Below are 25815 nucleotides of genomic sequence, written 5' to 3' on the forward strand. Positions count from 1 at the left end.
TCAGCCAGACCCCAATTCAAATAAAAAATATAAAACTATTTTGGGAGGATTCTTGGGAATGTAGTGATATGATTGGGGCTGATAGGGAGAAGAAGTATAATCTGATCATTTAAACAATACTCATGATACAGGCAAAACTATTTTTTTCTCTAGAGAGGTACAGAAATGCCAATTTGGTATATATCTGACATTATTCTTGTAGCATGCTTCCTAAAATCACTATTGCATAATATGAATGATAGAAAAGGCACTGGATATTCTCTGTTGAATATCAGAATTAGTTAAAAAGTGCATGAGCTAGTGGGGTATTTAACAATGTTAAATTACTCTATGTACTTACTAAATGCAGCAACAATTTCCTAATTTGAAACAGTAAAGCAAAAGTCTTCCAGAACTCTCCTGTCATGATGGTCTCTTTGTTCACTTTCCTTTCTTTTGTGTGAGGATTGACTTCACAATGCCAAAGTCAAGGGGAAAAATTTCTCTTGAAAGCAAAACCTCGATATTTCTCCATAAGCCCTGATGGGTGAGTATTGAAAAGTGACAATGGAGAAGTGTGCAGAGGCCAAACCGAAATGCTGGCAACCTCTATTGTTAGGCATCATCCAGGTATGCTTCCTCAGCACTGAGTCCCTCCAAGACAGGTGCCTTTTGTTTCTATTCCCATAGCACCGAGCAAACTGCCATGGACATGTGTTCCTGCCACATGGCACTCTCCCTCCCTCCCACTTGAGTGTCTCCTCCATTGGGCTGGGAGCTTTCTAAGGACAGAAGCAATAGTTTGCTGACTAGAGCATCCTAAGCATCTAGCATAGTTCCTGGGACACTCTGTAAATATTCCCCCCCCCCATAAATATTTCTTGATAAAAGAACTAATTATTTTATATGGACTATCTCATTTAACATTCATAACAAGTCCCCAAGTCATAACAGCTATTTTACCTTAATGGCCCTAGTTAAAAAAAAAAAATGACTGAGCTGCAGAATTCCCTTGTTCCTCACCTTGGATATAATATTAGGACCTTGGTGATAGATAGCATAGGATCCTGGGCAGTAGGCATGTTATGACCAGCTAAGTGATGCCTTTTGCTATGTAAGTGTCCAGTGCAGGATTTGGGGATCAATTGGAGTCATTAACAGGAAAGACAAGTTCCAAGATCTGCTAAGTATTTCAAATTAGGAGACCTACTTCAAGGGTGCATTACAACCTGGATGGAAACCACGTGGTATATTTGTGGATTTCTAAAAAGCCAAAACTGCAGACAGTTTTGACCTGGAGTCTGGTCTGCCCCCATGGCAGAGGCTATTTACTATCCATCCAAATGGACTTCTTCCCTTTTCCTATAACAACAGAAGGGAAGCCAGGGAAATGACTTCCCGTCGAGACTCCATGCCAAGCATCTCTTTAAGTGCTATGGGACCACATGACTAAGTTCTTTACAAATGGAACGTGAACAAAGTGATGTGTGCCTCTCTGTGTCTGGGACTTAACGCAGCAGGCATAGCTCTGCCACTCTGTTCTCTACTTTCAGCTGACTGTCACTGATGTGGCCGTGACTCACTCCAACTGCCCACATGATAACTGTGCCCTAGCGAATGGTGGAGTGCTGGCTTGAGGGAACTGGGCTCCTGTCTGGCCATGAGGAGCAGGGTTGTGCTGCTGAACTGGATCGCTTTCTTAAAAGAGAGATGAATGTCTATATTCTTTAAGCCACTGTATTTTCAGGACTCTTTGGTACAGCAGCGAACTTTCCCCTAACTAATAAATTCTCTAAGGAAACAGGAGGAGATAGTGGCCTCATCTCCCCTTCACATTTCTGAGCTTCAAATGTCCTTATCGGTAAAAGGAGAAGGGTAACTAAAATCCTTTCTGACTCTAAAATTCTATGATTCATCATTATTCTCGTTCCCATGAGACCTATCCGGTCCCATCCTGTTACGCATCCTGTCCCCTCAAGTTTGTTTCCCAGTGCCTTTCTTGTCAAAGCCTGCTCCAAGCTTTCAATTACACTGATAACAGCCTGCTATCTCAGCTTGGAGCTTTTGCCATTTATTGAAGATCAAAGCCTTAAATTCAAGGATTGAGCTCCTATTGGAAAGCTCGGGTACTAACTGGAGTTGATGAGATTTTGAAAAGGCAAAGACTATTCATGAAACGATTCCAGTGAAATGGAACCTTCACATTAAGCTCTGCTTGTATTAAAACATAAACATGCTGAGAATGTGTTACGACTGCCTTCAAACAGGTGAGAACTGAACTCCACAAGTCCTACAAAACAGGCCCCCATTTTTTTGAAACCAGCAAAAGAACCATCCTCAAGGACCCAGGATTACATCATTTCAGTCATGGCTACCCTAATACTTACCCTTCACCGGACCTACAAACAATGACCAGCTTTCTACCAGCTTAAAAATCTCTTCCCCATATTTCTACATTGACTCCCACATCCACAAAATCATTTTCTTCTCCATTTTGACCTCCTCTCCAGCTCACAAATACTTCCTATTATTTCTAATTATTATTCCTAATACTTTGTATTACTGCTAATAAGACTTTCACATCTATATCCCTTAGAGCCCAGTATCTGCACTATTGGCTCAGGTCTCCAATTCTTATCAGCACAGAAAATACCCACTACATTTTCTCCCACTGCTACCAAGCCATCAGCTATCACCATGTATAAGAATAGCAACTTGTATAAGAAAATCAACCCTACCTGCATTTCTGTCTTCCACCAGCTATCAATCCCTTAGCAATATAGATGTTCTCCAATTATATTCACTGCACACAAATCTCCCACTGGCATACCAACTGTGTTTTCAACTTCCAGTAGTCCAATATCTAGCTCCAGTAGTACTTGAAAACTCTTTTACAGTTCCCCCCAATCAACACATAGCTCCCCAACATATAAGTAGCACTTTGAACTGCTTTGCAAATTTCTAAGCCTGCTAAATCCAGGTATGTCCATAAAGCTAAAAGCAAAATTCTGAAAGATACAAATATCAATTATCCCAACTATAGTGTTTCTTGATTAAACACCGAGTCTAAAAATATTATAGAAATTAAAGCCAATTCAAAGTCAAAGAAAAGTTTATCTGGATGTGTGTTTGAAATGGTTTTCTTAAAATCATTTAGCACAGGTATTAACATGTAAGAGTTAAAGCAACAACTAAATTAGAAGCCCTGAACATTAAAAATTCTCTAAGACACAATATCAAGGAATGCATTCAAGAAACATTATATAAAGAAAAAGCAAATGTATATTTAGATGGAACAAATGATATATCTGACACATCTGTGTTTTAATGGTGACTAAATATCAAAGTACTAATTTCTAAGCTTAATTCATTGCTAGCTTTTAAAATGGATATTACATATATATGGTAAAAATTTTAACATAAAAAGTATAAAAAGAAAAACAGGGATCCCTTCCACCCTAGATTCATGCTACCTCTCTGTTCTTCTGGATCATTTCAGAAAGCGTTTACTGACATACAAACATACAATATGTATTTATGTACAATTTTTAGGTAAGTGGAAGTATACTATACATATTGTCCATGCTTTCCTTTTTTTCACCTACTATACTTTTGAGACTATTCTATGTCAGCCCATGTAAATCTAGCTTATATGTTTCTTAAAGAACTTGAGTAATTTTCAGAATCAGTCATCTTGATGTTCATTTGTGTGTTTTTCCCAGTCTTTTCAATCTCTGCACATAAGTTTTTGTACAAATGTGCACAAATAAGTAAAACTGCTGAGGTAAAGGACATGTACATTTTAAATTTTGAAAGATATCCAAAAATGCTTTCAAGAGACTGTTGTACGTTTAATTTAAAAGACAAATCATCTTGTTTGTAAAGTCTAAAAACAGCCATTGAAATAAATATACAGATAAAAACAAAAGGACTCAACAGAGTATCCTTAGGAAATGAAACAATTTGGGTATGTACAAAGTCTCTAAAGACAAACTTTCTTGGCAGAATTCTGCAGACCCCCATGAAAATACATATTTCAGATTTTACAGATCAATATTATTCAAGACAATGCCATGCAAATTTCATCAATATTGAGCTGAACCTAATGCCATTATTTGGAGAGCAAAAGTCATAATTTCATAGCTCTCTAAAAACTTTAAATATTTTTAGCAAAACATTATTCTGGGCTTTTCAATTAGTAAGTAGAAAACATGTGGACATTGAATGGACATAACCAATCCAAAATCCTTTTTTTATATTTCTGTTACATTCAGTCATAGCAAAAGCAAACTCTTTTCATTAGGCATTTTTCAAAAACCAAAAAATGGAATAGTCCCTTGCTAATCAGAGTTATGAGATCACATGTTTTCTACTGATATGCTAAATACTTAAAAGCCCGTGTTCAGTTCAGCTCCCTGAACGAACACCGGCGAGTTACTGTTCGCCCTGTGACAGGCGATGAGGCAGGTGGCACATGCGCAGAGGCTGGACTGACTTGCGCTCCCTCCTTCCATGCATGTCCCAGGGAACCTCGCCCTCAACCCCAGCACCACTTGTGAAAGGGCCAGACAATGAGAACCACACTTTGTTAAGACCTGAAGAATGAAAGAGGAAAAGGCTAGTGACGGGCCACAGGAGCTCCTCGGAAAACTTTAACGATGTAAAACAAAGCTCGAGACGGCAACATGGATCAAGTGACCCATGGAAAGGGAGCAGGTTTTCGCCTCATTTTACCTTCCGCAACTATTACGAGCCGAAATAATAATATTCTATGTGTAAAGCCATTTAAATTGTTCCCTACCACCACCACCCCTGTTTTCTGTGAGGCAATCATCTTGCCTTTTGTGATTTCCCTAACTGCTGCCCTTTCAGCAAGGTAACTCTGACTCTGGTGTCCTCTGACTGATGGAATGTGAAGAGAGCTCATTTACATTCATTTCAAGCGTAAATAAAAACTGTTACTCTGAACATGACTGAGCTGTACAAACATAAAGCCGAAAATGTCCTGTCTGGTGGGATGACTCCGTAAACAGACAGACATGCAGTGAAAAGCAAAGCACTGTGGGTAATCCGGGCAGTCTACGTAGGGAAGAGGCAGGTGAGAAACAGGGTGTGAAAATCTGTACACGCCTAGCAGCCTTGAGCATCGCGCGCTGCTCTGGGAAGCCTATATAAATCTTCCATGTAAGTGCTATTTGTGTACTTTCTGCAATGCATTGCTATAAAATAGTTGTATTTGGTTGGTAGTTCTCATTTAATTGCAGGCTTGTGTATTATTGGTAATGTTTAGCACTACCACTAGAGAAAGCGAAAGTGGCAAAAAGTTAAAAAATGGTTATCTGGTATCCAGATTTCATCCAATGCCATGAGAAAAGTGTAAACAGGAATTTCCAGCATTTAATGGCTGAAAAACACAAAGCCATGCTCTCAAACAAGAAAGTAAGATTAAGTCAGGGAAATGTCAGGCTTCCAGTGTCAGAGTACCAGCCTCAGACTAAATTTTTACATAATCCAAGCTGGAGGATAATCTGCATACATGTCATGCAACCTCTTAATTTAATGATAAAGGTGCCAAAAGTTGAATATTAAATGACTTCCCAAGATTAATAGGTAAATTAGTGAAATTTTGTTTTCCTTATCTGTAGTCCAAGGATCTTTCACAGGAGCAATATACAGTATCTTGGTCACAGCCATAGTTTCCTTTACTCATGGAAGAAGGCATTTTAGGACACTCTGGGAAGACTTTTCAATAGTATGCAGTGGCAACATGGGGAATTAGGTTCAGTACCAGATCAAGAGGAAAAGCCGTGCATGGAAGCTTGGCTTCATCAGGAACTAACAGTGTGTGTGACCTTGGGCAAGTCACTTAACCTCACCGAATCCCAATTTTCTAATTTATAAGGAATAGGTTGAAATAGATGAACTCAAACCTTCAGGGCTAACATTTTATAAATGTGATTTGTTCAACTTAACATAAACACCATATTTTTGTGAGGCAAAAGTCTTTGTTAGGACTTGGTAATTTACCTTCAGCTTTATGCAAATTCTGTATGCTGTAGTTAGAGTACCACCTAGTGGACATTTGGCTCACTTGATAGCCAAGAGTTAAATTTGTTTACATAAGTGCTAGAAAGAACTGTTTATCTATTACCAAAAAAAAAAAAAAAAAAAAATCAAAAGATTGGAAGGACATCCAAAGATCATATTGCCCATTCTCCCTGACTTTGGGAGGGGTCAAAAATAACTATCTTTGAGATATGAGAATGTATTTATTTACTAAAGTGACTGATTTCCATTAGTTGGCATGCTATAAAAATATCTTCAAGAAAATGATATCACCTATGGAATGAAAGAAAATATTTGCAAGGCATCTATCTGATAAGGGTTTAATATCCAGAGCACATAAATAACTCTTACAACTCAATAGCAAAACCTGATTCAAAAATGGGCAAAGGAATTTAATCATTAGGAAAGTCAAAATCATGAGATACCACTTCATATCTCTTAGGATGGTTATTACTTTAAAAAAAACCACCGAAAATAATAAGTGTTTTACAAGGATGCAGAGAAATTTAAATCTTTGTACATTGCTGTGAGAATATAAAATGGTATAGCCACTTTGAAAAATACTACGGCAGTTCCTCAAAAAGTTAAAAATATAACTACCATATAATCCAGCTATTCAACTTCTGGTTAGAAGAAAGAATTGAAAGCAGAAACCCTAAAGAATTGAAAGTGGAAACTTGAACAAATACCTATATACCCATGTTCATATCAGAATTACTTAAGCAGCCAAAATGCAGAAGCAACCCATGTCCATCAACAGATGAATGAATAAACAAAATGTGATATATACATACAATGGAATATTATTCAGCCTTAAAAAGGTAATTGTGATACGTATTACATGAATAAAAATTGAAGACAGTGTGCTAAGTAAAATAAGCCAGTTTAAAAGACAAATATTGTTTGAGTCCAGTTATATGAAAAATCTAGAGTACTCAAATTCACAGGGCAGATAGCAGAATGGTGGTATGTCAGGAGCTGGGAGAGGGAGAGTGGGAATGAATGCGTAATGGGCTGAGTTTCAGTTTGCAAAGAAGAAACAATTCTGGAGACAGATTATGGTAGTAGCTGCACCACAATGTGAATATTCTTAATACCACTGCACTCCACACTTTTACAATGGTAAATTTTATGTATATTTTATTACAGTAAGAATATTGATATCAGTATGATGTAGAAAATCTCTATTCTTAGAAAAAAAACAGCCTCTTGTTTCCTTAAAAGATTTTTTAAAAACTTTCCTTAGTTCCTTTTCAGTGGTTTAGAGTTCATGTATAATAAATCATTAACTCAATGAATGCATACTGGAAAGGGTGAATTGTCCTTAATAACTGTTGAAACACCTTCAAAAGGGAACGTGTACTTTTCAGAATCCAGGAGAAACTATTAAACATCACCGTCCCTTGTGATTTTTGACTAACAATGCACATTTGATGAGATTTCTGGTATCTCTGATTTTCTTGAGTTTGATCCAGAAGGGAGAGGTGCTAAACATGAAAGTGTCCGCTCCATTCCAGGGTTCAGTGAGGGAAGGGGAGGGGAGGGGAGGGGAGGGGAGGGGAGGAGAGGGGATAGAGGGAAGGGGAGGGGAGGGAAGAGGAGGGGAGGGGAGGGGAGGGGAGGGGGAGAAGAGCCAGGCAGTGGCTTGGATTCAGACTCCTGGAGTGCTGCTAGGCAGCTCTGCTGCCACAGTCCGGAGCCCAAGAGTGGTGTAAGCTAGTGACAGCTGGAGCTGCCTTTGATGGAAGGAACTGGAACTCTATCAGGAATGACTGACTCTGAGTGAATGCCCTTTCTAGTGTTTTCAACGAGGTGGCTGCATGGGGCCTCTCTGGGGAGCTACACAAGGTATGGCTGTCCTTAGCAAAAATTAAGGAAGTTACCTATAGGCTTTGGTAAGCCCTTTCCAGCATCTTTCCCTTCTGCAATACTCTGTGATCCTGCACTTAACCCATATCTACAGAATAAATCTACCTTTGGAAAGACATATTGGGTAAACTAAATTTCCCTTACATATAAATGCCAGGGGAATCTTAATGTGTATTGGCATTTTAATAGATCTGATAAAACCCAAACACATGAACCTGTAACTTCAGAATTCTTGATGTCAGTCTGCTGGCAGAGGGAGGTCTGGTCATCCTCTGGGCTCCTCTAAAGCAGGGTGTTTCAACCTCTACACTATTGATATTTGGGGCAGGATAATTCTTCATTGTAGGGGGGGCTGTCCTGTGCATTATAGGATGTTTAGCAGCGTCCCGACCTCTCCAACTACATGCCAATGGCACCCCTCCAATTGTGAGATCCCCAAAATGTCTCCAGACATTGGCCCTTTGCTGTTCCCTGGGCGGCAAAACAGCCTCCCGCTAGCTCTGTTGAGAAGCACTGTTCTGAACATACCATGTAGGTCGTCAGCTGCTCTACCAGTACACAACACTAGTTATTCTTGCCAAGGAGTTTATAAACTCACTAAGGAATTCAGATCTACACTGGAAACTGGGACTATCAGGAGGTGGAAGGAGCCAGGATGTAAGAATAAGCGCTCAAAAGCGCAAACAATTTGACAGTAACTCTTGTCAGATTTCCACAAGAAGCTTCCAGGGCAATTGGATAAAATAGAATGAGAATATTAGTATCTAAAGAGAAGTCTCTCTTTTTATTTAATTGACAATACTGCTTAAAAGAGGAGGAACCATATAGACCTCAAACTGATTTGTTTTCAGGGGGATTTCATATGCAAAACCTTTCATATCCTTCCTCTCCTCAGCCCATCCATTGAATCAAGACTGTTGAATCTTGAAGTCCTGGTGCCCTCTCCCCGCTTGCTCCTTCTGCAAGGGAGTAGCCCTAAAATATTCTCCAAATGTAGGGAATTTATTGAGTTTTAATGCTTTGAGGTTGTAGCTTTATGCTCTGAGCCCCAGGTTAAGTAGCAATTTTCCAAAGGAAATAGTTTTAGACTCCTGGGATAGTAATCATAATGACAATAAACCACTGTAATAGGATTTACTATGTGTCAGAGATTCGTCCAAATACTTTATATATATGAAGTCATTGAATACTTACAATAACCCTAATACTACTGAAGAAAGTACTGTCATTATTCCTACTTTACAGCTAAATACACTGAGGCCCGAGAGCTCCAAGGTCAGTGAGAAAGTAGCAGGTCTGGGTCTGAATCCTCTTTAGAATTCTAAGCACTTTTTGCTAAAATTGCTAAAGGGAAGTTAACTCTGAATAACCCAGGATACTCAGATCTCTTTAGGCTTCAATTCCCTCATGTGTAGATTTCAATAAATGTTTAGCTCTGGAATGTTCTGCGATGAGATATTCAACTCAGAGACAAGATAAGAATGTCACCACCACAGCTTGGTATTCAAGCATGGTATTGCAAAATAAGCACTGAGTTTGGGACTTGAAGACAAGAGTTCAAAAGCTTTCCCCTTCCTGCCACAAGACCCATCTGCTCTTTAGTTTCTTCTTTAAAAAAAAAAAAAAATCCTGTCAGCATAACATTAGTTATGCTCTAATCATGTCATCCTAGGACAGTGATGGCGAACCTTTTGAGCTCGGCGTGCCAGCATTTTGAAAAACCCTAACTTAACTCTGGTGCCGTGTCACATACAGAAATTTTTTGATATTTGCAACCATAGTAAAAGATTTATATTTTTTGATATTTATTTTATATATTTAAATACATTTAACAAAGAAAAATCAACCAAAAAAATGAGCTCGCATGTCACCTCTGACACGCGTGTCATAGGTTCGCCATCACTGTCCTAGGACATGCTTAGAGAGAAGGGAGGGAGGGAGGAGGATGAGAGATAGAGATAGAAATAGAGAGAGAGAGAGAGAGAGAGAGAGAGAGAGAGAGAGAGAGAGAGAAACAATGATCAGGTACTTTCTGTATGCATCGGATCGGGGGTCAAATGCACAAGCCAGGTATGTGGCCTGAGCAGAATCGAACCTGCAACCATCCGGTGCACGGAACAATGCTCCAACCAATTGAGACATTCAGGCTCTGCTGATCTACAGTTTCAAATGGACTGGTTAATTTTAATGGCAAGTAGAACAGCAATATACACTTTTTCTCTGAGGTATTCCTTTATATGAAGACTAGAGGCCCAGTGCATGAAATTTGTGCACTTGGGAAGGGGGTGTCCCTCAGCCCAGCCTGTGCCCTCTTGCAGTCCAGGAGGCCTCGGGGGATGTCCGCATTGAGAGCGGGCTTAAGCCATCAGTCAGACATCCTTGGTATTGCCATGGAGGCGGGAGAGGCTCCCACCACCACTGCTGTGCTTGCCAGCTTTGAGCCCAGCTTCTGTCTGAGCATCACTCCCCCTGTGGGAGCGCACTGACCACTAGGGGGCAGCTCCTGCATTGAGTGTCTGCCCCCTGGTGGTCAGTGCATGTCATAGCAACTGATAGTTCTGTCATTCTGTTGATTTACATATTAGCCTTTTATTGGGCGAAACCGGCTCTCCAACATACCCTGAAGGGTCCCGGATTGCGAGAGGGCACAGGCCAGGCCGAGGGACCGCACCGGTGTACGACTGGGGCCAGAGAGGGATGCGGGAGGTTGGCCAGCTGGGAAGGGACCATGGGAGGGCTCCAGGGTATGTTTGGCCTGTCTTGTTCAGTCCCAATTGGCCAAATCCCAGCAGCAAGCTAACTGACTGGTCGAAGCATCTGCCCCCTGATGGTCAGTGCACATCACAGCGACTGGTCGACCAGTCTACTATCTGCCCCCTGGTGGTCAGTGAACATCATAGAGAGCGGTTGAGCGGCCTTAGCATATCATTAGCATATTATGCTTTGATTGGTTGAACGGATGACTGGATGACTGGACACTTAGCATATTAGGCTTTTATTATATAGGAAGGGTCTTCTGCCGAAATCTCTTTCTGAACTTTCGGTTAAGGAACCAGTTCTCCAGGTTCTACTTTAACATAGCTAAACACTTAGAGGAGTCTAGATCAACCTGGTGGGTTCTGAAACTGATGGGGAACTTCAGTTAGCAGTCCTCTTAGACTGGTATTTGGCATCATTGAGATTTCTTCTCCTGTAACATTAGTTATGCTCTAATAATGCTCTGAGTGGTGTTTTGTGTCAATAGTGACTTCTGGATAACCCACTCTGATGATAACCAAATGGAATGAGAGAGCTAACCCAGAGGATCCTTTAAACCCTGGCCAGTGATGTGCAGACACTGATAAAACAAGGCTGTGTGCATACTGACTGGTTAATGGGACCGAATAATTAGCAAAGTGATTGGCACAATTTGGGAAATTTCAGGTTAGGGTTAGAATTCAGCATATGATCTGGAATATTAAGAATTCTAAAAGATTACATTTAAAATTTATCTTCCATGGTTTTTTTGTGTGTGTTTTTTTAAGGCAGTCTCTTAGGGAGAGAGAAAGGAAGACCATATCGATCGATGAATGCTCATTCATGGTCCAATAACAAGTAGAATGGTTTTTATCCAGTTAGATGTTGGTTCATTTACAATGAGCTCAATGCCTGGAGGATCTGTGGAAAGGCTGGTAAACACTGTCCATCCCAAGACCCAACAAACCCAGAATCTCCACTGAAACCAGAGACCAGAGCCTGCCAGACTCAAAAAGACAGGGAGCTTATTATCAGTGTCAACAAAAGGCCTTTGTCAGGAAAGTCCCCCTCCCCGGGTGTTTTTCATTACCCTCTTTTCCTTTGGAAAGAGCTCTACTTCTGTGTGAGCTAGCATCTGAAATTCCAACCTGTGAATCCTGCAGCCAATGGCTCAGAGCACCCTCACTTCCAGCTCCAGCAATGGAGGAGCTTTTCCTCCTGTTGGACAAGCCCCACAGCAAGACCTCCCAACTCAGAGGGAGAGGAACTCAACAGCACAGAAACTCTGGTCATTTCAGAGAATATGAATTAAAAAGAGAGAGTGTGTGTGTGTATCTGTGCCAAAGGAACTCTCACTGAGCACAGGTCAGTTTGGAAATGGAATCACAAAGCAAAGATAAAACTGTTTTAAGATTTTTCTTTTTGGGGTTAGGGAAAATAAAACACTGCTTTACCTGGTTGGTCTGTAGTTTTTATAATTAGTTGGGTGTTCTGGGGAAGTGGGGTGGGGAGGGGAGGGCATCTATCATTACTCCAGCTCAAAGGGCAACTCTAAGATAGGCACCTGCGTACCAACAATGCGTGTTAGAAACTCAGCTTAATGAACACAACCTGAGCGCAAGCTCTTTAAATTCCATGCTGTCTCTTCCCCTTTGTACGTAGACAGCCCATAAGGGGTGTAGGGGTACTGAGAGGAGGAGGAGAAATGGGGCAAACATTAAACATAAATTTGGCTGCCACGGCTTCAGTGATTAGCTTCTGACCAACCTCCCTGGACATGCCAGCCTGGCGCTGACATGGAAGGGAGGCCGGGAATGGCCTGGTAATGACAGGATGCATCAAAACACTGCAAATTAATCAGGAGGAACATGTTCAGTGTAATTTCTTTAAATGAGAACTCAAACTTACAAGGCATCAGGTGACATTAAGTTTAACAGAGAATTAAAGCTATATTCCCCTTGTAAGTACTGTGCCCTGGAGCACAGGTGAGCACTGAGGGTGTCCCCAGCTCTCTGGGTGCAGGCAAAAAATTATTCTAACTACTGATCTCTCAGTTTAGTGTGCCGTGGACAGGGCTGGCTATATAATTTACAGGACTTCATGCAAAATAAAAATGGGGATCCCTTATTAAAAAATAATTAAGATGGTGATATCAGAGAATAATTAAACCAAACGTGGGAGCTGCATGAGATTGCACACCGGTGAAGCTAGCCCTGCTGGTGGAAGACTTTGTATGTTAACACACACAAATTGAGTGGAACTTACGGCTGTAGCTGACTTTGATAATTACTTTTATTTTAAATTAAGTCACAGAAAGAAAAAATAAAAATATTGTACTCCATTCTCCCTAACCAAACCAAACAAAAACCCAACCCTGTTGACTGGGAAGTTGGGAGCAACCATCTCCCATCCGCTGCGGTGTGCTACTCCATCCAAAGCCCAGGGCAGATCCCAGCTCCAGGCAGACCACCTTCCCACTGATGGCAGTCCTTTACAGAGGAGAGCATTGTGCAATGTGGACCAGAAAACTTTCTAAATTGTGGTCCACATTAAACAATACATTTTAGATTGTATTTAGCGCGCACGCACACACACACACATAATATAATGGGAACGAAAGTTTCATAAAACAATAATTCCAACTGGTTGTGATTCCCTTTGAAATTTTCTGTTCAATTTTATTTAAATCTGTTCTGTTTCATTTTGTAAAGATGCTGTTCATGACCTACTATATGGAATTCAAAACCCAGTAATGGTTCCAACTCACTGAGGTGTTGAAACCCACAATGTGAAAACACCATTATTGGCAATTGTTGTCTCTGCCAGGTCTGCTCTCCTCCATGATCCCCTCTTTTTGGAAACAAGGTGCCTCTGACCTGTGGGTCGGTGTTAACTTCCATGGAGATTGTCAACACACTACATTTCTGTCCTAAGATTTTCAATTTGATGTTGGAGTGGAAACTCCCTTTTCTCTTGGGTTGCTATGCTGGAAAGAGGTGATTCAAGGTTTGAGGAGAGAGATGTCTAACCAAATCCCTGGTTCAAAGAACCCCTATGACAGCTTTCTGGTCGCATGAGCCACTCCATGCTTGAGCTACTTTGTGGGAATTTTTGTCTTCTTCAGCCACAAAGTCATGACTAATATAAACACTATGATAAATAAAACATGTAAGCAGATAACAAATATCCTATGAATATGAGCTATATCTTAAAAGCCATATTGATTTCTTCAGTTCCTTTTTTTTGCATTATAAAACCTTTTCCTTCTGTTATTCCAAAAAGAATTTTCTTAAACAAAAGCTTCCTTGTTTTTTAACATTTGCACAAATGAGTTTTCCCCACATTTTATCTTATGGAACAAGTATAAGTTAAGCCTATTACTCTTGCTGGAAGGCATAAATGTCAAATCAAAGAGTTCTCTTAAAGATGATGTTTAGAAATGGAAGTTATCACAGCGTTTCTTTCACAATTAAGATTATAACAGTACTATGAACTATCATTTACCGACTCTGTGCTGCAATAAGTTTACATGTTATCTATTTTAATAATCCTCATAACACTCTGAGACAAATAATATCCTCATTTTGTACATCAAAAGAGAGGCACAGGGATATTTTGTTCAAGATTACCCAGCTTGAAAAGGGTGGAGATGGGATTCAAACCAGGACTCTCTCTAATTTCCCTGTTGCCTCTTTAGAGAGTGTCTTGAAGTCATCCTATATCATAGCAGCCCAATGTCCTTCAAAAGAGATCCCTGTTCACTTATTTCTTTTTTAAAGTAACAATTCACATTACATGAATTGGCAATTCAAAAACGTATTGCTTTTATTCATTTCTTCATAGGCTCACATGTGGAAACATGGAGCTATCCCAGTAGCAGATTTAACTGAAACAGCAGAAGAAACCAGGACAATGGCAGTTATTCATGCCCCTGCATCTTAGTCTAAGCTCTCTGAAGAAACTGTCATGCAATCTGGGCCCCGTTAAACATTTAGCCTGAAGTCCCACCAAATGTGCTATTTTTTCTAGAGAATAACAAAGCCCCAGGGGATGATCTTAAGCTTTATAAAAACGCAGATTCCCTGCTAAAAGGCAAACTCTTCTCTTTAAAAACAAAACAAAACCAAAAAAAGGGGAGAATCAGATGGTACTCAAGAAAGACCCCAGTTGGTTAAATCTGGCGTTGAGCCCACAGCATTTTCATTTGATCATCTGCAACGCAGAGCTTTCATCTACTTTGAGCTTTAAGCACTCTGCATCTGCTCCATGTGAAATGAACAAACAAGGGTTGAGATAAGTCCTGACCTCATAAAACTGTCTCCTTTATTTCAGTAACTCCTTAACTTGTATTATTTCTACAGGCTGACTCACTTTTGAAGGCATTTTGAGCAAACCGATGGAAAATGGATGTTTTCTAATACTGCTAAGCTTCTTTGACTAGTTATTTGTACTGATTCTTTATTCACTCATAACTTCATCTTATCCTTCTTAAAACAATTGGGAATTCAGAAAGCAACCTAAAAAATATTTTTGTTCAACTAGATTTTAATTGATAAACACTTAAAAATTTCTTAACTTCTAAAATATCATTTCTTTAATCCAGTATATATATATATATATATATATATATATATATATATATATATATATCTACACTAATAAAAGAGAAAAATGGTAATTGGCGTACGGCAATACCTTTTTCATTGGCTAATCAGGGCTATATGCAAATTAACTGCCAACTAAGATTGGCAGTTAACTGCCAACTAAGATGGCGGCTAATTTGCATATGTAGGCACAATGCAGGGAGGCGAAAGGGAAAGCAGGAAGAAGCCCCCTGCCACTGACAGTGATCGGAAACCCAGGGGGGAGCTAAGAGCTGGGGGGCAGGGCAAAGGCGGCCCTGGGCCCCAGCCATGATCGGAGAATCAGGCGCCTTTGCCACCCTGGCCAGTGATAGCAGGAAGTAGGGGTGGAGCCAGCGATGGGAGCTGGGCACGGTCGAAGCTGGCAGTCCCAGGAGCTAGGGGTCCCTTGCCTGGGCCTAATGCGAAGCCCACGATCGCGGCGCCCCCCGCTGCCACTGCAGGTCCCCGCTGCCCGGGCCGGACGCCTAGGCCAGAGGTGTCAGGCCTGGGCAGGGGCGGAGCCTGCAACCGCGGGGAGCTGGGGGTCCCCTGCCCAGGCCTGACACCTCTGCCGGAGGCCTCAGGCCTGGTCAAGGGGCCGATCCGGTGATTGGTGATCGGAGGGTGATGAGGGTCAACTCCTCTGGCTGAGGCATCAGGCCTGGGTGGGGGGCGGAGCCGGGGATTGGGGGGATATGATGGTCCCCTTGCCCAGGCCTGAAGCCTGGGTCAGAGGCGTCAGGCTTGGGTGGGGGGTGGAGCAAGCGATCAGAGGGAGATGGGGGTCCCCTGTCCAAGCCTGACACCTCTGGCGGAGGCGTCAGGCCTGGGCAAGGGGCCGATCAGGTGATCGGAGGGTGATGGGGGTCAACGCCTGAGGGCTCCCAGTATGTGAGAGGGGGCAGGCTGGGCTGAGGGACACTCTCCCCCCTCCCCCCCACCACACCCAGTGCACGAATTTCGTGCACCGGGCCCCTAGTATGTGTGTGTGTATATATATATATATATATATATATATATATATATATATATATATATATTCATTCATAGAAAAAAATAAGAAAATAAGTAAAATGAATTTAAAAACACTGCCCTTAATTCAACCATTCAGAGAGAATCCCTGCCACAGTTTCACATTAACATTCCAGATATTTTTGTAAGCATCAATAATAAATACCTGTGTTACATGTCTTAAAAATTAGATGCATGCTATCAATGTTATTTTGAAATCATTTCTTTACATTAATATACAATTAACAACTTTTTATTTAATATTAATTATACATTCATATCATCATTTTAGTATTTAAATAGCATTTTATTTTTTATATATACTCTGGTTTCTAACCAATCTCCTACTACTGAATAATTTAGGTGTTTTCAATTATTCACAGCTATATACAATGCTGTGAAGAACTATCCTCTATATATCTTTGAGATATATAGCCAATTAAACAATTAGCATAAATCCCTTTAAGTAGAATTGCTGGATTAAAGGTTTTTACAAATTACCATACAATTGGCAAACTGTACCAATTTATCCTCCTACCAGCAGCATATAAGAATATCTATTTCTCTATCCATCTTTATTTTATTATTTTTTAATCCTCACTTGATATTTTTTTTTCATTGATTTTTAGAGAGAGTGGAAATGAGAGAGGGAGGGAGGAAGGAAGGAGGGAGAAAGAACAATGTGAGAGAGACACATTGATTGGTTGCCTCCCACATGAGCCTCAACTAGGGCAAGAGATCAAAACCTGCAACCCAGGTACAATAATTGATCAAGCAGACAAGAAATTAGTAAGGCTATAAAAGACTTGAATTACTCAATTGACAAGTTTGTCTAATACACATAATGTAGAACCTTGCACCCCAAAATACGAGATCACAATTTCAAGCACACGTGGGACATTTATAAAGACTGATCACATACAAAGACATAGACAATGTTCTAAATGCTATATGGTGAGCTACACCATGTTATGTTTATGGATGGTAAAACTCAATACTGTGAAGATGAAAAAGTAACCTCAAATTAACTATATATTTACTACAATCCCAATTAAATTTGTTGTTTAGAATTTGATAAGTTGAGCTTAAAATTCAAATAGAAGAGTACGTAAAGGACTAAGAGTAGCGAACAAAATTCTAAATAATAAGGTAGATCGATTTGATGCACTAGATATCAAGATGATTATACAACTAGTGATTTGATAACTTTTATATTGCTACAGGAGTAGTGAATAAGTTAACCAAATAGCCCTGAGAAAGTCCAAGGTGTGTAATAAAACCCCACACACATCACGTGTGTCATTAATATCAGTGGAAAGGAGAACATTCAGAAGAACTAACGGAATAAAAATATATTTGCTTAAAAGCCTCAGAGGCCTAAAAAGTAATCAAGAAATATCAGACCAGAATCTTGGAAAAAGACAAATCTAGAGAAGTGAGCCTATATTTGGGGCCACTCTCTCCACAGAGATATTTGTTGATTCTGGAGGTGGCAGCTGAGAGCTAAGGGGGTTCGGGCCCTAGTGAACCATCATTGCTTTGCACTATGGCTATGCACTAGGAGTGAGGGTAAGTCCAAGTAAGCAGGCACATGCAGGGACTACAGCTCAGCACTTAGCCACCAGAAGGGCTAAAATGAAAAAGATTGACAATGCCAACGGTTGGCAAAGATGGGAAGTGACAGAAACTTTCAGACATTGCTGGTGGGAGTATAAATTAGTACTTTGACTTTGGAAAACACTTTCGCCCCATCTACTAAAGGTGAAGATATATATTCTTTATGTGCCCGTGATTCTACTCCTAGGCATATATCCAACAGGAAGTACATGTGTGCCAAGACACATGTACCTGGTATTCACAGCAGCATGATTTGTGATATCCCCACACTGGAAACATACCAAGAGTCTACATATAAGAGAATAGATACACAAACTGTGGTATTTTCATGCAGTCGACTACTACATGGCAATGTAAATAAGTGAATTATGTAGAACATAGAATGTATATATCTTACAAACATAATGTTGAGTAAAAGAAATAAGACATAAGAGTTTATGTAAGTTAAAATAGCATACTGTCTAGAAAACTCTAAAAACACACTGTTTAATTCCTTTTGTATAAAAGGGAAACACCAGTAAAAACTAGACTATAGTGTTGAAGGATGCATACTTAAGTGTTAAAATGAAAGACAAAAGCAAAGAAGTGTTCACCTTGAAGGACAGTGGCTACCGGCCGGGTAGGGGCACCAGCAGGGTGTCAGTGGTCTTGGCAACGTTCTGTCTTGACACCCTGTGACATTTTGTGATGTCAGTGTGCTGTACATTTTTATGTAAATGTATATATTTCATAATTTAAAAGGTTGAAAAACCATCAGTGGAGATGAATGATGAATTTACTATTCAACAGATGGTGCTGGGAGAACTGAACAGAAATATGGCAAAAAATTGTAAATTCTTACGTCCCATCATACACAAAAATCAAGTACAGGTGCACAGAAAGCCTATGGAAAGCAAAACCTTGTAACTTTTAATAGGAAATAAAGGATCTATCTTCATATTCTTGGGGAAAGGAAAAAAATTCTTGAAGAAAATACAATAGTATAACTAATAAAGGAAACGCTACTCACTGGAAGGTAATTTCTATATGTATAACCAGCAAAAAACAGTCACCAGAATATGATTAAAATTGTGTCTATATCTCTTTAAAAAAAAAGACAACTCTGTTTGGGGTTGGAGTAAGGGGGAGAATGGGCAAGGATAAAAAAAGGTAATTTGCATTAAAAATGTGATTGAATGAGAAGTATGTGAAACACAGGGCTTATTCACAAAATGGAATTAAATGGTGGTTTAAATAAATGAATCAGAGCCCTGTGTAGCAACCCAAAAAAAATCTCAAAAGCAATGCTGAGAAATGTATCAGGGAAGGTTACACAAGGTCTTTAATTATACCTGTGTCACTTTCTTTCCGTGAAAATTAAGATTTAAAGCAAATATGTCAAAATTGTAAGTTCTCTATAATTTTATACTTTTTTTTGTTTCACTGAAAGTGTTTATAAAAACAGAAGTAGCCCGGCTGGTGTGGCTCTGTGGTTGAGTGTCGACCTATGAACCAGGAGGTCACAGTTCGATTGCCAGTAAGGGCACATAACCAGGTTGCGGGCTCAATCCCCAGTGTGGGGCATACAGGAGGCAGTCAATCAATGATTCTCTCTCATCATTGATGTTTCTCTCTCTTTCCCTTCCTCTGTGAAATCAATAATAAAGTATATATATATTTTTAAAAAACAGAAGTAAACAAAATCCACTTCCCTAGCTATTCTCAGTTTTATTCTTACATCAGGTGGTATGTTTAGGCCACACAATATTGGCTCACCACAAACACTGATATTATGGCAACAACTTACACTGAGGGAAGCTTAAACAGCCCTTATGAATTCTAATATTTGGTTTCCTGGAGGAATACTATCATGGATTTAATTTTGTGTCATGGATATAATTTTTAATAGCATCTCTTAATGAAGTTGCAGGAGTCACTCAGGCTCAGTACCAGGAGAAGCTGACTTTTAAAAAAAAACAAACCACAGTGAATCTTGTAACAGAGCATGATTACCTCCTTATATTGGATGCTAAGAGACGCTGACTAAATTACCACAGGAAAGATACCTGGTTGTGTTACTTTTATTTCACTTCTTAATCTCATCCTCCAACCCTTACTGTCCTTTCATCCAGATTTTTCAGGTGATTTATTCTATCCTACCGCGTGTGTGCAGTTAGGTAAACACACACACACACACACACACACACACACACACACACAAACATATAACCATAAAAAAATCTTTGATAGATTTTATTAAAACATACTACTTTGTTGATCAAAATACATCATTAAGAGAATAAATGCCAACCTACAAAGTGGAAGATGTATTCAATACATGTGATAAAAGACTGACATCCAAAGATGTAAGGAACTCCTACAAATCAGTTAGAAAAAGATAATCAAAAAGAAAAATGAACTAAATTGGGAAATAGCAGAGCTGAAATTCCAATCTAAAGTCTTACTTTGTTTTACTTAAGAAAAAATTATAGTTTCAGTTATTTGTGATGCTATCATCTAGCAACAATGACAATCACAGTTTACACCTTGGTCTTGGTATAACATCTTAGAAATTATTTTCTTTTGGGGGGCTAATAACCTTCCCTAAAATAATTCTGCATATATAATTAGTTGTAATTACAGAAATCAGATTATACTAAACATACTATTTTATAATATAATTCATTTTTAAATGTTTTTCTTGATTTCAGAGAGAGGAAGGAATAGGGAGAGAGAGCTAGAAACATCAATGATGAGAGGAAATCATCGATCAGCTGTCTCCTGTACACCCGCTACTGGGGATTGAGCCGTGACCTCTAGGTTCATGGGTCAACATTCAATCGCTGTGCCACACCAGCCAAGCCATAATTCATCTTTTAAAAAAAGTATTGCACAGATTATATTAATATGGGTTCAATGTAAAGTCTTTAAAAGATTTCCAATACACATCCATACAAAAAGTGCCCATGTGTGTTCCTGCTTCCCCACCCTCTTGCCAGTACTAAGGTCTCCGGTTCAGACTCATAAATGGGGATCAGAAAATTTCCTTCTAACTTCCTTTAATGCAAATGAAGAAATGGAGAAAGAATGAAATAATGGAGGAAAGAGAAACGGTGAGTAATGAAAAGGGCAAGGAAAGGAGTTTCAAACAGGAACTAGTGGCTCAATGAACAAAGGAATGAGGAAATGGAAAAGGGGTTACATATAAAAAAGTAGGGCGTCTTTCAGGAATATCTTTGCTAACCAGGCCATGAATCCGAGGCAAGTATACCAAAGGCTGAGAAGCAAAATGTAGTTTCTGATTTCATAATCTGATTGAGTCAATAAAGGAGGGTTAGAATCAGTCTAATTGAGACTGGAGAGTTTAACCTAACCCGTGGTCGGCAAACTGCGGCTCGAGAGCCACATGCGGTTCTTTGGCCCCTTGAGTGTGGCTCTTCCACAAAATACCACGTGCGGGTGCACGTACAGTGCAACTGACACTTTGTGGCCCATGCGCAGAAGACGGTTTTCAGCCTGGGCGAGTCTGTTTTGAAGAAGTACTGTTGATATTTGGCTCTGTTGACTAATGAGTTTGCCGACCACTTACCTAAGCTTTTACCTTTAACGACACTTAAAAGTTTCCTTTAGCCATTTCCTTTGGAGTTCAAATTTCTTTTACTCCTCAATTTTTAGTCAGTTTTACCTTCAAGGCTGAATTTTATGTGAAAAAAAAATTCCCAGAGCTCACTTAGAGTTTTTAGAGCAGAACGAAGTACATGTTTCACACGTTTAAAGAAAATGTTCAAACTTTGGCTACAGCTGAATGACTTCAAAATGGCTTCATTTTAAAACCAAAGTAGAGGCAAAATATCCAAGGGAAATGCATAATTTAGACTATTTGTTTTACGACAGTTCAAAATCCGATGAGCAATACAGGAATTCTGAATTACCGATGAAGTCTTCTGTGACCTGTGAGAATAATAATAAGAGCTTAGGGGCAGAGGAGAGGTATCTCAACTCCTTCTTCAAAGGGCAGGATTTTCATTGCTTCCATGCTCCTGGCCATGTCAATAGCTCCTCTCACTTTTCCTCTGAGTTTGTCTCTAATTTCTGGAAGAGGCTGGGAAAGAGGGGAGAGAAAGCTGGCCTGGAATGGCAGGGAAGGGAGCCCTGGGGACCTTGACCATGGTTCTTAATCTCTCCATGTTGCATCCCTAACACATACCAGCAAGCCTGGCACTAACTTCACAGGGAGGTCAGCGTGTGAGGTTCAAATCAGTGACGGGTTTAAGCACGTTTTAAACAGGTATAAAATGCTTAAGGTATTATAAAGGTCTATTCTCTTCTTTTACCATTTTTTTAAATATACTGAGCAATTCCAAGAATCAGGTTTGAAGGATAAATGGTTATGAGAACCAATATTCAGGAATCCATCTTGGTTAAAGGGGGGCCTCGGGTATGAGAAATTCTTTTGATACTTTCATAAAACTAAAACATAGCTGGTCATGATCATTTCAAAAGGATTGACATAAATTAGAAGCACGCATTCAAAAAAAGAAGTGGAGGAGGAAAAAGTCTAAGTCTTTGAGATGCTATAATGGCTATAAAGTGGCTGGTCTGTAAGGCAGACCCTGGGCCAATGTCTAAGGAAGCATCTTTGTATTAGTGCTCAGATATTCATGTAACAAAAATCCAGAAAAATAAAGACTAAAAGACAGAGTTTGGAGACACACTGATAAATTGAAATATGTTATGTGGATGCCTTATTGTGTGCTCTGAAATAATATGTGCATGAAAGATTACAGTGAAATAGTTGGCTTCGTGCTGATGTGTTATCACAGGGAAAATCAGACAGCAAAGGGAACATGCAAATCAACAGAGCTCTACAACGCTAGTTATTCTTACCCACTATTTGATAATGTATTTCCTTCTTTGGAGAGAAAGAAAAAGAACAACAGAAATGCATTTTCCAAAGTCTAGGAAGGCTGAGAATTCGGACAGACAAAAGCAGATCTACAGAAATTTTGAAGATTAGTACAAAAACTTTTAGAAATATTAAAAGCAAAAGCAATAGTCTAGCATACTTCCCATAGTAGCCTTGGCGGGTGGTCTGCAATGTGATTTTCCCCAGTTCCCCAGGATAGAAAAGGAGGCTGTCAGTACCATTCACAGGTTTTTCTCACAAATATATACCAAGGGAGGTAAAACAAAGTCTGCTTTGGATTAAAGTGATGAACTTCGGATTTCAAACCAAGAACAGAATTTTTTGGGGGGAATTATTTCAATTTTGTCTTACCACAAGCATACAATTTAAGGAAAACAGAATTCCATAGTTCCAAATTTCCTTAATGATTTAAGAAAGTAGAGAGGCAATGACATTTTCATATATTATAGTACAACTGAAAAAATATATATATAATGTAACTACATCCCAATATTAAAAAGTACTTTGACAGTGTTTTCTAATTATCAACAGGGTCAACAGTGATGATTACAACTAATGATGAAGTAATGAAAAAGCAGTATTTTTCTTACTATGCCTAATTTATCTGCCATAATACCATTAGGCTTAGCCTGAGGTCTGAAAAATCAGCAGCATAAAAATTATTGTTATCTCTGCCCCGGCTGGTGTGGCTCAGTATATGGAGCACCCATACACCAAAAGTTGGCGGGCAATTCCCGGTCAGGGCACAAACCCAGGTTGTGGGTTTTATGCAGCTGGAGGGCATGCGGGAGGCAACTAATCAATGTTTCTCTCTCACATCGATTTCTCTCTCTGTCACTCTCTCAAATCATTTTTTAAAAAGACTTTTATCTCGTAGAATTACAAGTAAGACTTTAAAAATATTCCCAAGTGAATAGGATGTCCTAATGAAAACTAATAATTTATTTAATTTGTAGAATAATACATCACCATAGGAATCAAAGAAACTGTAGAAATATTTTTAGATGTACATAGTGCCTATACATTGAATGGTAAGTTATTGTGGAAAATGTAATTATGATATCTGATAACCAAAACAGTCATTTTATTTTGATTAATATGTAAAAGTATATACTATTTTATACAAAAACCTGATCTCCACTAGCAATGTCAAGTGAAAAGTGGAATAAATGATTTGTAATGTTCAGATAAAGAAGTGGATTAACCAGAATTAGCTGATGAGCTAAGAAATTTATTTTCTAGTTTATAAATTTTAAAGTGGTAAATTGATCAGCATTAAATCACAACATTAATTTCTCTATAGATACAAAGCATTTATCTCATATATAATGTGTATTCATAAACACACTTTTCCTATAGCCATTATGTAAACAAATGACATAAGAAATAAAATAATGTGTGTGTCTTACATCTTAAAAAAGCATTACCTCGTTTATGAGGTCTTTTAGGGCAAAGTTGATTTTTTCTTTCTTCATTTTGGTATCTCTTTAGATTCCCTGGGACCCAGCACATAGCAGACAAGCCCTCAAAATATTTTTTATCTTGATTCAACATTTAAAGACATCAGACATGTTGTCATATGTCTGCTTCTGAAATATGCAGTATGTTCAAAATATTACAACCAAGAATTATGGAACAATAAACCAACACCAATATAGATAAAGATGGAAATGCATACAAAGTAGTCATTTCCCCCACCTCCCCATCTGCGGGAAACATGTTCCAAGATAGATGCCTGAAACTCTGGATAGTACCAAACCCTTATACACTATGTTTTTTCCTGTACACACATACTTATGATAAAGTTTAATTTATAAATTAGGCATAGTAAGAAATTAACAATAACTAAAAATAAAGTAGAAAAATCATAACAATCCTATATAATAAAAGCCTACTATGCAAATTGTCCCCTCGACCAGGAATTCGACCAGGAGTTCGACCAGGGGCTGGGGCCAGCAGCAGCAGTGGCGGCAGGTAGCTGGGGGAAGGGAGGCGCCCCCAGCTGGCAGCTGCTAGGGACCCTACCCATGCACGAATTTCATGCACTGGGCCTCTAGTACCGTAATAAAAGTCATGTGAATGTGGACTCTCTTATTAAGTAGAAAACTTTCACCTTTTCACTTAAAAAAAAAAAAGACTATTGCTTCTCTCTGGCAGATATGAACTGTCAGCATCACTCGTCTTGTGCTTTGGGGCCATTATTAAATAAAACAGGGGTTATTTCAATACAAACACTGCAATACTTTGACAGTCAGTCTTACAACTGAGGTGCCTACTAAGTGACTAAGGGGTGGGGAGCATCTATAGCATGGATATGCTAGACAAAGGGGTGAGTCATGTCCCGGGCGAGGACAGTGCAAGATTTCATCAAGCCACTCAGAGTGGTGCACAATTAATAACTTATAAATTGTTTACTGAGTTATTTCTGGAATTTCCTATTTGATATCTTTTGGATGGCAACTAACTGCAAGTAACTGAAATCACAGAAAGCGAAACCTCGGATAAGGGAAGGGGTACTATTGTATAGAGATATCATAGCTAAAATTCTGATGGCAATTGATTAACTTAAATGTTGATAACATTTACAGGCATTCTGCATTATAGCTACAGAAGGCAAATGGCTGATAAACTTCATTCTTAAAAATAAGTTTTGATCCATTCAAAGGCCCATCTACTTACACCCAGGAAAGATTCTGAAATCCATGAATAGGTAACTCTCAGCTCTATGTGAAATAATTATTCATGAACTGTTTATCAATACATACAAAAGAAATGCTGTGGAGGATTAGATGTGTCTATTAATGAAGATATTAGCACTTACAGAAAAATAAAATACTTAAAAGGACCAAGAAGCCAGGATTCTTGTATACCTAACAGATGTACAACATTGAAAGTATATTTTAATATGCCAGATCTTATTTCAATCAGCTACTGGAGATATGTCACTTTCTTCTCTTTACTTGCTACTCTATTAGAAGTATATTTAATACTTATTATTCATGTGTC

At 39.2% G+C, this 25815-nt stretch overlaps 1 protein-coding gene across 1 annotated transcript in view; it reads right to left on the reverse strand.

Annotated features, from left to right (window-relative positions):
• The window catches only part of LOC308527666 (guanine nucleotide-binding protein G(q) subunit alpha), a 263460-nt gene that overhangs the window by 29504 nt on the left and 208141 nt on the right, over positions 1 to 25815 (reverse strand). The gene's annotated exons all lie outside the window — the stretch shown is intronic.

This window comes from Myotis nattereri, assembly GCF_964212035.1.
Source record: "Myotis nattereri genome assembly, chromosome: 12".
NCBI classification, from domain to species: Eukaryota; Metazoa; Chordata; class Mammalia; order Chiroptera; family Vespertilionidae; genus Myotis; species Myotis nattereri.